The following is a 14,241-nucleotide window of genomic DNA, read 5'->3' on the forward strand; positions in this document are numbered from 1 at the left end:
AAAGTTATACACATCATCTAGGAACTTTGGTTGCTTTAATTAATTAATTGCACTAATAATAATGACTGATAATTTAGTCTATAATTATGTTTATGAATTAATTGCTCCAATATTGTGGCTTATAACCATTACACACAAACATGACAGCTCAGTTTAAGCAAAACATGTATGGCAGGCATTTTGGCCTTACTAGACCCCAGAATTTCATTTGTATAGCCCCCCTTCCCTCCACTTTTTGCCATCCATTGATTCATAAAACTACTGCCACTTTGCCATGGTTTTTTTTCCCCTTTAATTTATGAGCTACCACAGAAAGTGTCTCCTCTATGTCAATGTTCACATTTCCTTGGTGATTAAAGATTTATCCACTATTACATCAACATAGGAAATCCTACACAACTTCTGGGCATCTCATGTTCTACATTGTATGTCACCAGATCTCTCTTTTTTTCCAATTTAAAGCTTTCAGATTTTGGGTTTTTTTAACACAGCATATCTCTGATACAGGCATTTGAAAATGCAGATTTGACAGGTGTAAGCTCTCTTTTAAATATTACTTTCAATGCTTACATATCTCCTTTCAGGTGTTTAGAATGTATTTTTGTTTTTGATCTGGAAAATGTAACTATTGGCTCCCAACTCTTTCTTGACCAAAGATCAGAAATTTCAGTCTGTACTCCAATGACAGAACTGTCCCCCAATTTGGACAATGGGTACCACAAGACCTGCTTCTTGTTCATCCCATGCAAAAGAAAAAAGAAAAAAAGGCATCAATCCTGGCTGGCTGATATTTGGGTGGACCAGATATCTGTATTGACCTTTTGTTTTTAGGGATTGTTCCAGAGATAGGTTTCTCCTGATTTGGACTGGTTCACTCGAACTGGTAGCAAACTGCTGGTGATTAGTGATGGGCGAACCCATCGGTGTTCAGGTTCGGCAAGTTCGGACGAACTTCACGCAAAGTTCAGCCAAGGCCGAACCCGAACCCAAACCCAAACCCAAACCCGAATGGTCCATGGCACCAAAGCTCCACCCCTGGAATCCCATCGTTTTTTATTTCAATGGATTTTTTATTTTTATTTATTTTTATTTTTACGAAAAAGGATGCCGCAGCGGCGCCGCAAGCAAAGAAAGGTCCTTTCACGTAAAAATAAAAAATATATTTTTACATGAAAAGACCTCCCTTTGCTTGCAGCGCCGCTGCGGCGTCCTTTTTCATAAAAATATATATCTTTTTTACATGAAAAGACCTACCTTTGAAGGAGCTGGGGAATCCCTCCCACAAAGAGATTCCGGGGCAGAGCTTTGACGTCATGTATACCGGCAGGTTGCTAAGGATGCCAAGGTGATCACTTCCTGGATTCCATGGAATCCAGGATGTGATCACCTTGGCATCCTTAGCAACCTGCCGGTATACATGACATCAAAGCTCTGCCCCGGAATCTCTCCGTGGGATTCCCCAGCTCCTTTTGTACCTCCCTCCCAGCCTCCCAACTGGTTGAGAGCTCCCCGGTGTTCGCCTTCCTTCGCCACCACCGGCACCCGGCTCCTCCTCCTCTTCTCAGCAGAGGACAGCTGGGCGGTGGCTTTCACAGTGTTTGGCAAAAATGCCGAACCAAAGCACGAATTTTTTTAAAAAATTGAGTTCGGGTCCAGCATGCCGAACACCACAGAATTCAGTACGGACCAGAATTGTGCGAGTTCGGTTAACCCAACACTATTGGTGATGTCATGATGATGTCACGGAACCAATTCAGTCAGTGCCAGTCTGTGGGTGTTGCCATCTCTTTTAAAAAAAATTGGGGGAGAAGTATTCTAGTTTTTTTTCCTCTGTGCATGTGCAGAAGCTGAGTTTCTAGCACTGCACATGAGTCGCCATCTTGTTTTTGGGCTTTTAAAAAAAATATACTATTATTATTGGCACACAAAGCGTGCACGTGGTTACATGGCATGGTCGTACAGTGCGGGGGGAAGCGAACCAGCAGCAAGATAAGTTCCCTCCTCACTAGTCTTCATGTTTTGTTTTGTTTTGTTTTGTTTTGTTTTTGCTTTCTCCAGACATTTGTAGACATGAATGCCTTTAACCTCTTCCCCTTTAACATTAAGGTAAACCCTTTCTTTTTGCTCTTTAGGTGCTACAATAATCAAAACAATGGGGGAATAGATTGGTCATGTCTACAATCCTGTGTAAATCCATGGAAACAAGGTAAGGAAGTTCAGCTCCTTGGAAATAAAGTAATAATATATTCATCATTAGTTCATTCATTCATTCACTCATTCACTGGAAGGGAAAATAATATTTGCATTATTGTTGGCAGGGTTAGGGGATGGGAAAACAATGCAAGCAAGCTTAACCCAACCTGAGCAGAAATACAAGGGTGTTTGAGGGGTCCTCTCTCTGATTGCTTTTTTTCTGGCAGACATTCATTATCCAAACTATGTAACATCATCAGTGCTAGTAAGGAGAATACCCCAATCAAGAAGCTGTCAAAGAATCCAACAGTAAACCGCCCAACTAAAGAATCTCTAAAACCACCTCCACCAATATTGACAGGGCAAGCTACTAGAACAGTGTTTCCCAACCTTGGCAACTTGAAGAGATCTGGACTTCAACTCCCAGAATTCCCCAGCCAGCATTTGCTGGCTGGGGAATTCTGGGAGTTGAAGTCCAAATAGCTTCAAGTTCCAAGGTTGGGAAACACTGTACTAGAATATAAAGTGATAGCAAACCACACTCCATGCTAGCACTGTTACCTAGTTTGGTTGATTACCTAGCTCTGGTAATGAAACCATCATGCTCACGGAGCACCAAGGACCCCTCATTTCAACCCTGTGCTACAAATATTCTCCTTTATTGGCACAAAGTTGCCTACAGGAAGATATAAGGACTGAATGGTGTGTGAGCATCTATATTTGATAATAGTTCAATAACTTTAACAGGCCATCAATAGATCAAGCCCAAGATGTTACAAAAAAACCCAAACATTGCAACTGCTGTCCAATAGAGAATATAACAGCTTGGCAGCCTAAGACAAAGCACTATCCAGGGCCCCAACCGGTCACTGGCAGGAAGGGGTCATGACAGCCACTGCACTGCAGCCAATCAAAAGTGGGTTGTACTAAAATGGAATGCAGGGCTTAAACTACTCAGGCAGGAAGATATTTTTGATGGAGGGTGGAAAATATGGATAAGGAGCACATCTATGATTGGCTGGGAGCAAAAGGAGGACAGCATCATTCATTTCTGCACTTAGGAAGTGATGCTGGGTACCACAAACTGGCAATTGAACTAGCAAAATTGAGGATCTACTCTCCCTTTCACTCCCTCCCTCCCTTCCTCCCTCTCTTCACCTCTCTCCCTCCCTCCCTTCCTCCCCCCTCTCTCATGTCATTGGACATCTCAAGTAGTGATCCATCCACCTCACCTTCAGCCTTGTACCAGCATTTGTCTTCTTTTTATGCAGTGTTATCTACCTAACAACTTGCATCGCAATTGGCCAGCACTTGGCCCAATCCACCGCCTCCCACCACTTACCCAATGCAATGCACACGTTCCAATAATTAGATATATGGATCAGGAGCATTTCTGAGCTGCTTAGCCAAGTGCATCTCTTGTCCTTTGTACACATATTTGTACAAAGTGTTGCCTGTAATTTTAAAGATGCTTGCCTGAGGGAGGTTTCATTTTTCCATTGAAGTCTCCTTGATTTACTGTATGCAATATGTTACAGCTTCCTTATTTGCTCCTCTGGGACACTTACTGACAGTAAATCTCTATTAAAATATTCTTCCATATGGTTGCATGAAAATTTTATAGCAGTGAGCCTGGGGCTGAAGGTCACAGCTGAGTAGCTGCAGTTAAGCAGTGCAGTCTATAGACTTGGAGATACATCTGTTCTGGGAGTGAGAATAAAATTAGAATTTTACTCTCTGTGGCAATTCTTGAAACTAGTTACGCTTGTTTATCATAGCCAGCCTGCGCCAAAGCAATGTCTCTCATAGACGCATTATTAAATATTGTGGTTACACATATTAGATTGTGAGCCTAGATAATAAGGGGAAAAAAGGCAAACCCTAATGAATATTTCATTGATGATAGAGGGATGTATCTTGCTTACATGGTTTATTAATACACACAATGTATTGTTCACCAGAAAAAAATTCTGGATGTTGAATTTGCAAGCTTTCTAAATGATTCATTGCTATTATATTGAATCAGCTTGTTGAGAGGAAAGAGGTCAATTGCAGGCAGTCACCAACACCGTTAAGACAACAAGTTTGCTGGCGACGGGTGTTGGTCCTTAGAATCCCAGAAATGGGGTGCTAATTTTTTGTAAAACCCATGGCAAGATGATTCCAAATGTGTTCCTCACAAAGTATAGGGATGTACATATGACTTTAAACATTTGTAGTATCCGACACAAGGGTCAGCCAAATGTTAATCTACAGCTTGTTGTTTATTTGGGGAGAACAGCAGGAATGTTTCTAATCCCATTTTATTGAGCAACATCATGAAATCTATCAAAAAGAATTCAGGCCAGAACAGATCTCTCCAAATTCCAAGTGGGATGCAACTGGAGAATGCTCAGAGAGAAATCTGCCCTAAAACGTATCTCAGAGGGCTAGCTTATTTTGGATTGTGGACAATTCCTCTAAAAACTATTTTGACCCATTTAGAACTAACTTCTTTGAAGTAATCCCAAATACCTTATTTTTCTTTCTCTCTCTCTCTCTTTTTCTTTTTTGAAACATTATCACCACATTGCAATTAATCATAATGCAGGAGGGCAAACTTTCTTGCATGCCAGGGCTCGAGATTTTGTTCTCCAAGTTATGACTAATTTATTTAATTAATTGATTAATTTGCATGATGCTCGACTCCAGGGCAGCTCTGGGTTGGCTCACAGGTAGAAACATTAAAAACAAAATGAAAGCAATAATAGATTAAAAAATAAAAAGAGTTAAAGATAGCAATGATGACCAAAAAGAAAAAAGAAAGATAGATAGATAGATAGAGAAAAAAGAAAGAAGGAAGGAAGGAAGGAAGGAAGGAAGGAAGGAAGGAAGGAAGGAAGGAAACTCACCCAATTGAAAGGAGTTTTCACCCCTACTGACCAAAGTCCTTGGTGAAGATACAGATCTTCTAGGTCTTTTGAAATATCAGCAGGGTGGAAGCTGTCTGGATCTCAGGGAGATCTTCATTCCAGAGCGCAGGTGATGCTACTACAAAAAAGGCATATTTCCTGAGTCCCAAAAGAAAGGATGTTTAATCAAAGGAACCCAGAGTGTGCCAACTCTGCCAAATCAAATTGGCTAGACATATATTATTGGAGACAGGCAGTCCCTCAAATAACCAGGCCCTATGCCATGAAGGTTTTTTCTAGGTAACAACCAGCACTTAGACTTTGGAAGCAAACTGGCCATCAGCATAGCTTGAGTAGCAAAGATGTTAGATGGGCATAACAAGGCATGCCTGCTACTGCCCATAAAATTTGAAGCTTGTGGGTTGTCTTCAAGGGCAGCCCCATGTAGACCACATTGTAGCAGTCAATCCATCAAACGACCAGTGTGAGTGATTATCTGAAAAGCTTCCCAATCAAAGAAAGAGCCCAACTGGTGCAACACACAAGGTTGAACAATGGCCTTTATTATCACAGTTGCCAGTTGATCATTGCGAAGCAACTGTGAGTCTAGGAAAACATCCAAACTGCACAACTCTCTTGAAGTAGATTATCCAGGAATGCTAGACAAGTGTGAATATGGAACTCAACTTTTGAGAATATTAACTTTTCTTCTTTATTTTGTTGGAAAACAAATTTATAGTCCTTACACTTGCCGGGCCACAGTATAGCTGTATATAGATAGTCCTCAACTTACAACCACAATTTTTGCCCCATTTTATGATCTTTCTTGCCATAGTTTGTTAAGTGAATCACTGCAAGAGTTGTTAATTAACATGGTTGTTACGTCAATCTGGATTTTCCTTTAACTTTGCTTGTCAGAAGGTCACAAAAGGAGTTCACATGACACCAAGATACTGCAATGGTTATAAATATGAGTCAATTCCCAAGCATCTTAATTTTGATTGTGTGATCATGGGGATAGCTCAGTGTGAAAAATGTTCATAAGTCACTTTTTCAGTGCCATTGTAATTTCAAACATCCACCAAATGAATGGTTGTAAGTCCAACAACCTAAGTGCTACAGCCCACTGTAACAACATTGCCAAAAAAGCACTAAGAGTTGTTAATCTAATCTTACATAGCTTCTTCTCTGGCAACATTGCACTGCTAACCAGAGCATACAAAACATTTGTTAGACCAATTCTAGAATACAGCTCACCTGTCTGGAACCCGCACTGCATATCAGACATGAATACAATCAAGAGAGTCCAGAAATATTTCACAAGAAGAGTCCTTCACTCCTCCAGTCGTAACAGAATGCCTAATTCCACCAGACTTGAAATACTGGGATTAGACAATTTACAACTATGTCGCCTCCAATCTGATCTAGGGGTAGTTCATAAAATCATATTACAAAATGTCCTTCCTGTTAATGACTACTTCACCTTCCACTGCAACAATACATGAGCACATAATAGATTCAAACTAAATGTAAACGGCTCTAAACCCGACTGCAGAAAATAGGACTTCAGCAATGGATCAATGCCTGGAACCCGAAACCCCAAAATCTTTAACCTTAGATTGTCTACAGTTGACCTCTCCCCGTTTCTAAGAGGTCGGTAAGGGGTGAGCATAAGTGCACCATTGTGCCTACCATCCCTGTCCTACTGTCCTATTGTCCATTTTATCATTACTTTTTACTTACGTTTATACAAACTACTATCCTATATATATTTGACAAATAAATAAATAAAATCAAACCTCCTGTAGCTTAGTTATAACTAAGCTATAACACTATGGAGGAATATCTGTGAAAGGATGGAAGAGCGGGTAGTTGAAATAAAGTTTCAATGATTGCTAAGCTTTGTGTCTGGTACCAGTCTAGACTCTTTTTCAACTCTGAATGAAAACAGCAAAACTCCCTCCCTCCCTCCCTCCCTCCCTCCCACTCTCCCTATAAAAGTTCTTTCAAATGCCCTAAATCCCACTCTTACTCATTTCCCCTTAGAATAACTTGAGCAAGTACATTAAACTCAGCCCCACCACCAATGTGAGGCTTGCCAATTTGCCAATGTTGTGGGGGCTTGTATGACGCTTGGAAAGTCTAGCTAATGAAGGATGGATTCAGTTTCAGGGGAAATGCTGCAAAGGCAGATTTATAGCACCCCTGCTGGAGCTGTGGGGCACCTGTATTCTACTCGTAAGAATGCTGCTCCAGTCACCTCCCAGGCCTCAGCAGTTTTCCCCTCTGTCCTACAGCCAAGGCATTGCAACATCTTGGCTGTTCCTCCCAGTTCCTTCAGGGAAAGCTTTGCTGCTGCCCCTCAAATGGCTGGGTGGGGGTTTAAAACACCTTTGCCTCAATGCCAAAACAAACAAGGGAAGGGAAGGAGGGGTGGTGTGCTAGCTGTAGTAGAGGGAGCACAACAGAGAGGAAAGTTGTCTGGTGCCATGAAACTGCCACAAAAGAAAATAGAAAGGTTGGTGCACGTGCCAAAATCACTTAACAAAAAGAAGTAGAACCAAAATTTCTAAGAAAATTGATGGCCAAAGCAGAACTGTAACCTTGGTTTTCCCAACTTTGTTCCATTTCTTACACCATTATGTTGCATTGGTTTTCCTCATAAATTGCATATCTCTACAGTTTCATTCTATTAAGCCTCTTTTAAATCTGGTTATTTCCAGGTATTTTTCAAATTGTCCTAGGCTTCTTCCCCCCCACCCCCAAGCAGTGTTTTTCTGCTTTTGTCTTTTTTAAAATATGAAAACCACATATTGATTTTGCAAAGAATCTTTAGAAATACACAAAATATTTCAAATATACAAACACCTATTACCATGAATCCATGTGGCTTTTGTGAAAACAGAAATCAAGTCAAGTAGAAAAATTATAAGAGACAATAGGAGAAGAAAAGAATATATCTGTAATTGTAGTCTGGGAGGGAGAAGAAAAGCATGGTTCCAAACCATTTATTGATGGAACCATTCCCTCTCTCTCTCTCCTGCCCTCTCCCTTCCCCCTTGTTCTCCCCCATCTCCCTTCCCCTACCCATCCTTTCTCAATATAGAACACAACATTTGTACCGGTTCTCAGATTACAACTTCACCTTTCATGGTATTATGTGCTTGGGTATGGGAATAATAGCATCCATTTCCTGTTCTCAGATTTCTATTCTATTTGAGTTTAGGAATATAGAGATATCAAAGTATCTTCACTGAAAGGGTAACCTTAATCCACATGGTGGTTTCTTTTATGTACTGACATACGTAAGAGTAAATTTGCATAGCTGCCGCTGATTGGCCAATATAACAGTGGTAGAATTAAATGGCTGTCATTGGCCAGCCAGTTTCTGGGAAGCCCTTAAAAGCAAGCTTTCCTGCAGCTTGCCAGCAGTCCATTCCTAGTACGAGCTGGTTCTCAATAAAGGTGCTGAATTGTTCTAGGTCTCAACACATTCCCACACAAATAACAGTTTCCAAAATGAGAATAATAATACAGTTTATATTATAGTCAATAGGTTTGCATTGGGAAAGGAAGGCAACACTCACCAACCCATCCAATCCTATCGATTGTATAGAAATCTTAGCAATAATACAGAAATATTTTCCTACTGCCTTTCCCCCACTGTCTCTTTTACATTTTTACATTTCTTTAGCATTTCCTAGTGGTTTCCTATCCAATTATTTAAATAGGCCAACATTTTTAATTTCATTCATGGGGTGGAGATGTACAGCTGAGTGTCGTCAGCGTACTGATGGTAACTCACCCCATGCCTTTGGATGATCTCACCCAGTGGTTTCATGTAGATATTAAACAGCAGAGGGGAGAGAACAGACCCCTAAGGAACCCCACAAGGTAGGGACCTAGGAGTCGACCTCTGCCCCTGACCAGAGAGGCAGGAGAAGAACCACCATAAAATGGTGCCTCCCACTCCCAACCCCTCCAATCGGTGCAGAAGGATACTGTGATCGATGGTATCGAATGACGCTGAGAGGTTAAGAAGCACCAGGACAGAGGATAAACCCCTGTCACGGGCCCACCAGAGATCATCCATCAGCACGACCAAAGCAGTTTCCGTGCTGTAGCCGGGTCTGAATCCTGACTGCAGAGGGCCTAGATAATCAGCTTCTTCCAAGGACCTCTGGAACTGGAGCGACACCACCTTCTCAAAAACCTTCCCCATAAAGGGAAGGTTGAAGACAGGACGATAGTTATTAAATATGGCTGGGCCCAGGGAAGGCTTCTTGAAGAGGGGGCGCACAAGTGCCTCCTTGTATGGAGCCGGAAAGGACCCCTCCCTCAGAGAAGTATTGGTAATCTCCTGGACCCAGCTCCATGTCACCTCCCTGCTGGCCAAGACCAGCCAGGAGGGACACGGGTCCAGCAAACAGGTGGTGGAACTCACAGCTCCAATGGCCTTGTCCACTTCATCAGGTGTCACCAGGTCAAACTCCTCCCAGACAGATGGACAAGGACAGGCTCCAGTTACCTCAACTGACTCATTGTCAGCTGACACTGCTGTCCAATTGGAATCAAGGTCCATCAGCGAAAAAACATTAAAGTCCTCGGCACTACCCTGCAAGGTCTCCCCTTGGAGTCAAGATCAGTCCAGATCAGAGCGATTTTGTCTGCAAAAAATTTATTAAAAGCCTCGGCACTACCCTGCAAGGGTTCCCCAACTCCCCCCTGATTAAGAAGGGAACGAGTCACCCTAAACAGGGTGGCTGGGCAAGATTCCACAGACACAATCAGGCCGACATTGTATGCACACCTTGTCGACCTGATCGCCACTTTGTAAATCTCAATATGAGCTTTTACAAGTGTTCGGTCAGATTCGGATCTGGTCTTTCTCCAACACTTCTCTAGACTTCTCTTCTGGCGTTTCATTTCCCGGAGCTCCTCGGTAAACCAAGGAGACCTCCAGGGTCTGCTGCCAGAGAGAAGTCACAAAGGCGCAATTTGGACTAGAGCATCCGTCGCAGCCATATTCCAGGCTGCAGCAAGCAACTCCACCAAAATGTTGACGAGTGAATCCGACAAAACCCCAAGTACTTTTATTTTATTATTTATTTATTACTTGGATTTGTATGCCGCCTCTCTCCGAAGACTCGGGGCGGCTCACAACATGTAAAAAGACAAATCATAAGTAATCAACAATTTAAAATTTTAAAGATTTAAAAAACCCCACAAACTAACAGACTCACACACAAGCATACCATATATAAATTCAACGTGCCCAGGGGGGGAGATGTTTCAATTCCCCCATGCCTGACAGCAAAGGTGGGTTTTAAGAAGTTTACGGAAGGCAGGAAGAGTAGGGGCAGTTCTAATCTCCGGGGGGAGTTGGTTCCAGAGGGCCGGTGCCGCCACAGAGAAGGCTCTTCCCCTGGGGCCCGCCAACCGACATTGCTTAGTTGACGGGACCCGGAGAAGGCCCACTCTGTGGGACCTAATTGGTCGCTGGGATTCGTGCGGCAGGAGGCGGTCTCGGAGATATTCTGGTCCAGTGCCATGAAGGGCTTTAAAGGTCATAACCAACACTTTGAATTGTGACCGTAAACTGATCGGCAGCCAGTGCAGACTGCGGAGTGTTGGTGAAACATGGGCATACCTAGGTAAGCCCATGACTGCTCTCGCAGCTGCATTCTGCACGATCTGGAGTTTCCGAACACTTTTCAAAGGTAGCCCCATGTAGAGAGCATTACAGTAGTCGAACCTCGAGGTGATGAGGGCATGAGTGACTGTGAGCAGTGAGTCCCGGTCCAGATAGGGCCGCAACTGGTGCACCAGGCGAACCTGGGCAAATGTCCCCCTCGCCACAGCTGCGAGATGTTGTTCTAATGTGAGCTGTGGATCGAGGAGGACGCCCAAGTTGCGGACCCTCTCTGAGGGGGTCAATAATTCCCCCCCCCAGGGTAATGGACGGACAGATGGAGTTGTCCTTGGGAGGCAAAACCCACAGCCACCGGCACATCACTTCCACCGCTTCGTTGACTGGGCATGGGGTGGAGATGTAAAGCTGGGTATCATCGGCATATTGATGATACCTCACCCCATGTCCTTGGATGATCTCACCCAGCGGTTTCATGTAGATGTTAAATAGCAGGGGGGAGAGGACCAACCCCTGAGGCACCCCACAAGGGAGAGACCTAGGAGTCGACCTCTGTCCCCCCACTAACACTGACTGCAACCGGCCAGAGAGGTAGGAGGAGAACCACTGAAGAACAGTGCCTCCCACTCCCAACCCCTCCAGCCGGCGCAGAAGGATACCATGGTCGATGGTATCGAAAGCCGTTGAGAGGTCAAGGAGCACCAGGACAGAGGATAAACCCCTGTCCCGGGCCCGCCAGAGATCATCCATCAACGCGACCAAAGCGGTTTCCGTGCTGTAACCGGGCCTGAAACCCGACTGCTGGGGACCTAGATAATCGGCTTCTTCCAAGGACCGCTGGAGCTGGAGTGCCACCACCTTCTCAACAACCTTCCCCATAAAGGGAAGGTTGGAGACTGGACGGTAGTTATTAAGCACAGCTGGGTCCAGGGAGGGCTTCTTGAGGAGGGGGCGCACAAGCGCTTCTTTATAGAGTGATGGAAAAACTCCCCTCCCCAAGGAAGCGTTGGTAATCTCCTGGGCCCAGCTCCGTGTCACCTCCCTGCTGGCCGAGACCAACCAGGAGGGACACGGATCCAGTAAACAGGTGGCGGAACTCACAGCTCCAATGGCCTTGTCCACTTCATCAGGTGTCACCAGATCAAACTCTTCCCAGACAGGTGGACAAGTACGTGCCCCAGTCACCTTGACTGACTCGTTGTCAGTCGACTCTGCTATACAATTGGAGTCGAGGTCGGCCCGAATCCGAGCGACTTTATCAGCGAAAAACGAGTTAAAGTCCTCGGCACTACTCTGCAAGGGCTCCCCAACTCCCCCCTGATTAAGAAGGGAGCGGGTCACCCTAAACAGAGCGGCCGGGCGGGATTCCGCTGATGCAATCAAGGCGGCATGGTACGCGCATCTTGCCGCCTTGAGCGCCACTTTGTAAGTCTTAATAAAAGCTCTTACAAGTGTTCGATCAGATTCAGACCTACTCTTCCTCCATCGCTTCTCTAGACGTCTCTTCTGGCGTTTCAACTCCCGGAGCTCCTCGTTGAACCATGGAGCTCTACGGGGTCTAGCGCCACGGAGAGGTCGCAAAGGCGCAATCCGGTCAAGGGCCTCTGCTGCAGCCTCGTTCCAGGCTTTCGCAAGAGACTCTGCCGAACTGTGGACAAGTGCCTCTGGTATAACCCCAAGCGCCGTCTGAAAGCCCTCTGGGTCCATCAGGCGTCTGGGGCGGAACATCTTAATTGGTTCTGCCTCCCTGCAGGGAAGGATTGGAGCCTTAAAATCAAGCCGCAGTAAAAAATGGGTTGTCCTGTTTTTCCACCACTGCTGAAGGAAACTTAGTGTAACAGTATATTCTGAGCAGGAACCAAAAAGCCAAGTTAGGTATACCTTTGGGCTTGGCTATGGTCAATGAGGATTGATTTTTTTAAAAAAAAACACCCTTCTTTCCAAATCGGCAAATCCAAGAGTTCTTCGATAAACTGCCACTCAATGTTTATTAGAAAATACATTTTAGTGATGTAGGAGAAATTAGTCTGTGGGAAATATCCCACCAATGCAAACAGAGAGAGGCAGAAATACTTACACAATTTATAAATAAAGCTATTCCTTCATCTGTGTTTTGTGAGCCAGGTTTGTTATTCTAAAAACCAATTTCTAATACCAAGCTATCAAGCATCTTTTCCTACAACAATTCACTTTTGTACAATCCAGGTGAAGAATTCAAGATTTGGGGCCCCAAATAATATGTTTCTGTCTATCTACCTCTCTGTCTCTCTCTCACCCCACCCCCAATTAGATGAGATCCAAACTCTGGCATATACCTAATTAATTCACTTGTACCCTATTTTTCAAAGAAGATGGATATCAGCTTGCTGTAATATTTTACTAAAGTGGATGCATGCTGGGTTGGTTTGAAATGAATTCCCAGCCACAATCTCTGACATCCTGACAAGCCAATAAAAGTGATATTAGGTGATTAAATGTAGGAATAAAAAAGAAGGTCGACATAATGATAAACTGTAATGAAGTCAAACAGCTGGCTGACTCCTTGGTGAATTTGCCACCTGATGGCTTGTACTAAGATCTAGGCAATGCCTCCAGCTTGCTAGTCATCTGGCAACCACGGCTATACACACCCCAAACATTGCCTCCCGTTCATTAATTGGCTTGCTGGAAATTTGCTTTCTTGCCATTAGACAGAGAACATCTTCAAATGTGAGGAAGAACATGGACTATTTGTAATATACAGGAACCGTTGATTAATGCTGATAAATCACCACTGGCTAATCTGCAGACGGGGCTAGGTTTCTAGTATCAAAAATCACAGAGAGGCTTTCTTTCTACTTAACTTTGAGTGGATTTGACTCAAGGTGAGTTGTTGATGCAGCAATTAGCAGAGGGGCAGCCAGGGGGGAGTGTAGAAAGGGAGCCCTTTGTTTTTATTTCCAACATGTATGAATTGAATGTGTGGTTAGCTCAATATGACTGCAGCTTGGTTGGAGTTTCCCCACTTTTCTGGCATCCATTCTCTTCCTCCCCCAACCTTGCATTGCTCTGCTATGTTTTCCTTTCAGCTGCTACTTTGGAATCTGAATAGCGTTTAGGTGTGAATAATGTAGTGTAAACTGCATAATTTTTCATGTGTGCAGCCTTGAAAAGAGCAAGAGCAGAACACAATGGAATGCAGTGTGATTCAACTGGGAATAAGGCAGAAGACAAAGAAGATGGATCTTGGCCAAGCTTCCTCGAGGTTTCAAATCTGAACACAGATTCTAGGGGGAAATGTAGATGTTCTTTATTATCAAGCTGCAATGACCATCATACTTCTTTTGTTCCTTCTTTACAGGTGGGCTTGGGGTCCTGGGAGTTGTGATCCATTACATCTGGAAAGTACACAGTTGCAGAAAATTGGCATACACAAAAATAATATTGTGACTACTTGTTAGGAAAAATGGGGGATACCATTAATATTTTCCTATTTCAGGTCATAATAAGTCACTAGCACTTCTACTA

This window comes from Erythrolamprus reginae, chromosome 1, assembly GCF_031021105.1.
Source record: "Erythrolamprus reginae isolate rEryReg1 chromosome 1, rEryReg1.hap1, whole genome shotgun sequence".
Lineage (NCBI taxonomy): Eukaryota > Metazoa > Chordata > Lepidosauria > Squamata > Dipsadidae > Erythrolamprus > Erythrolamprus reginae.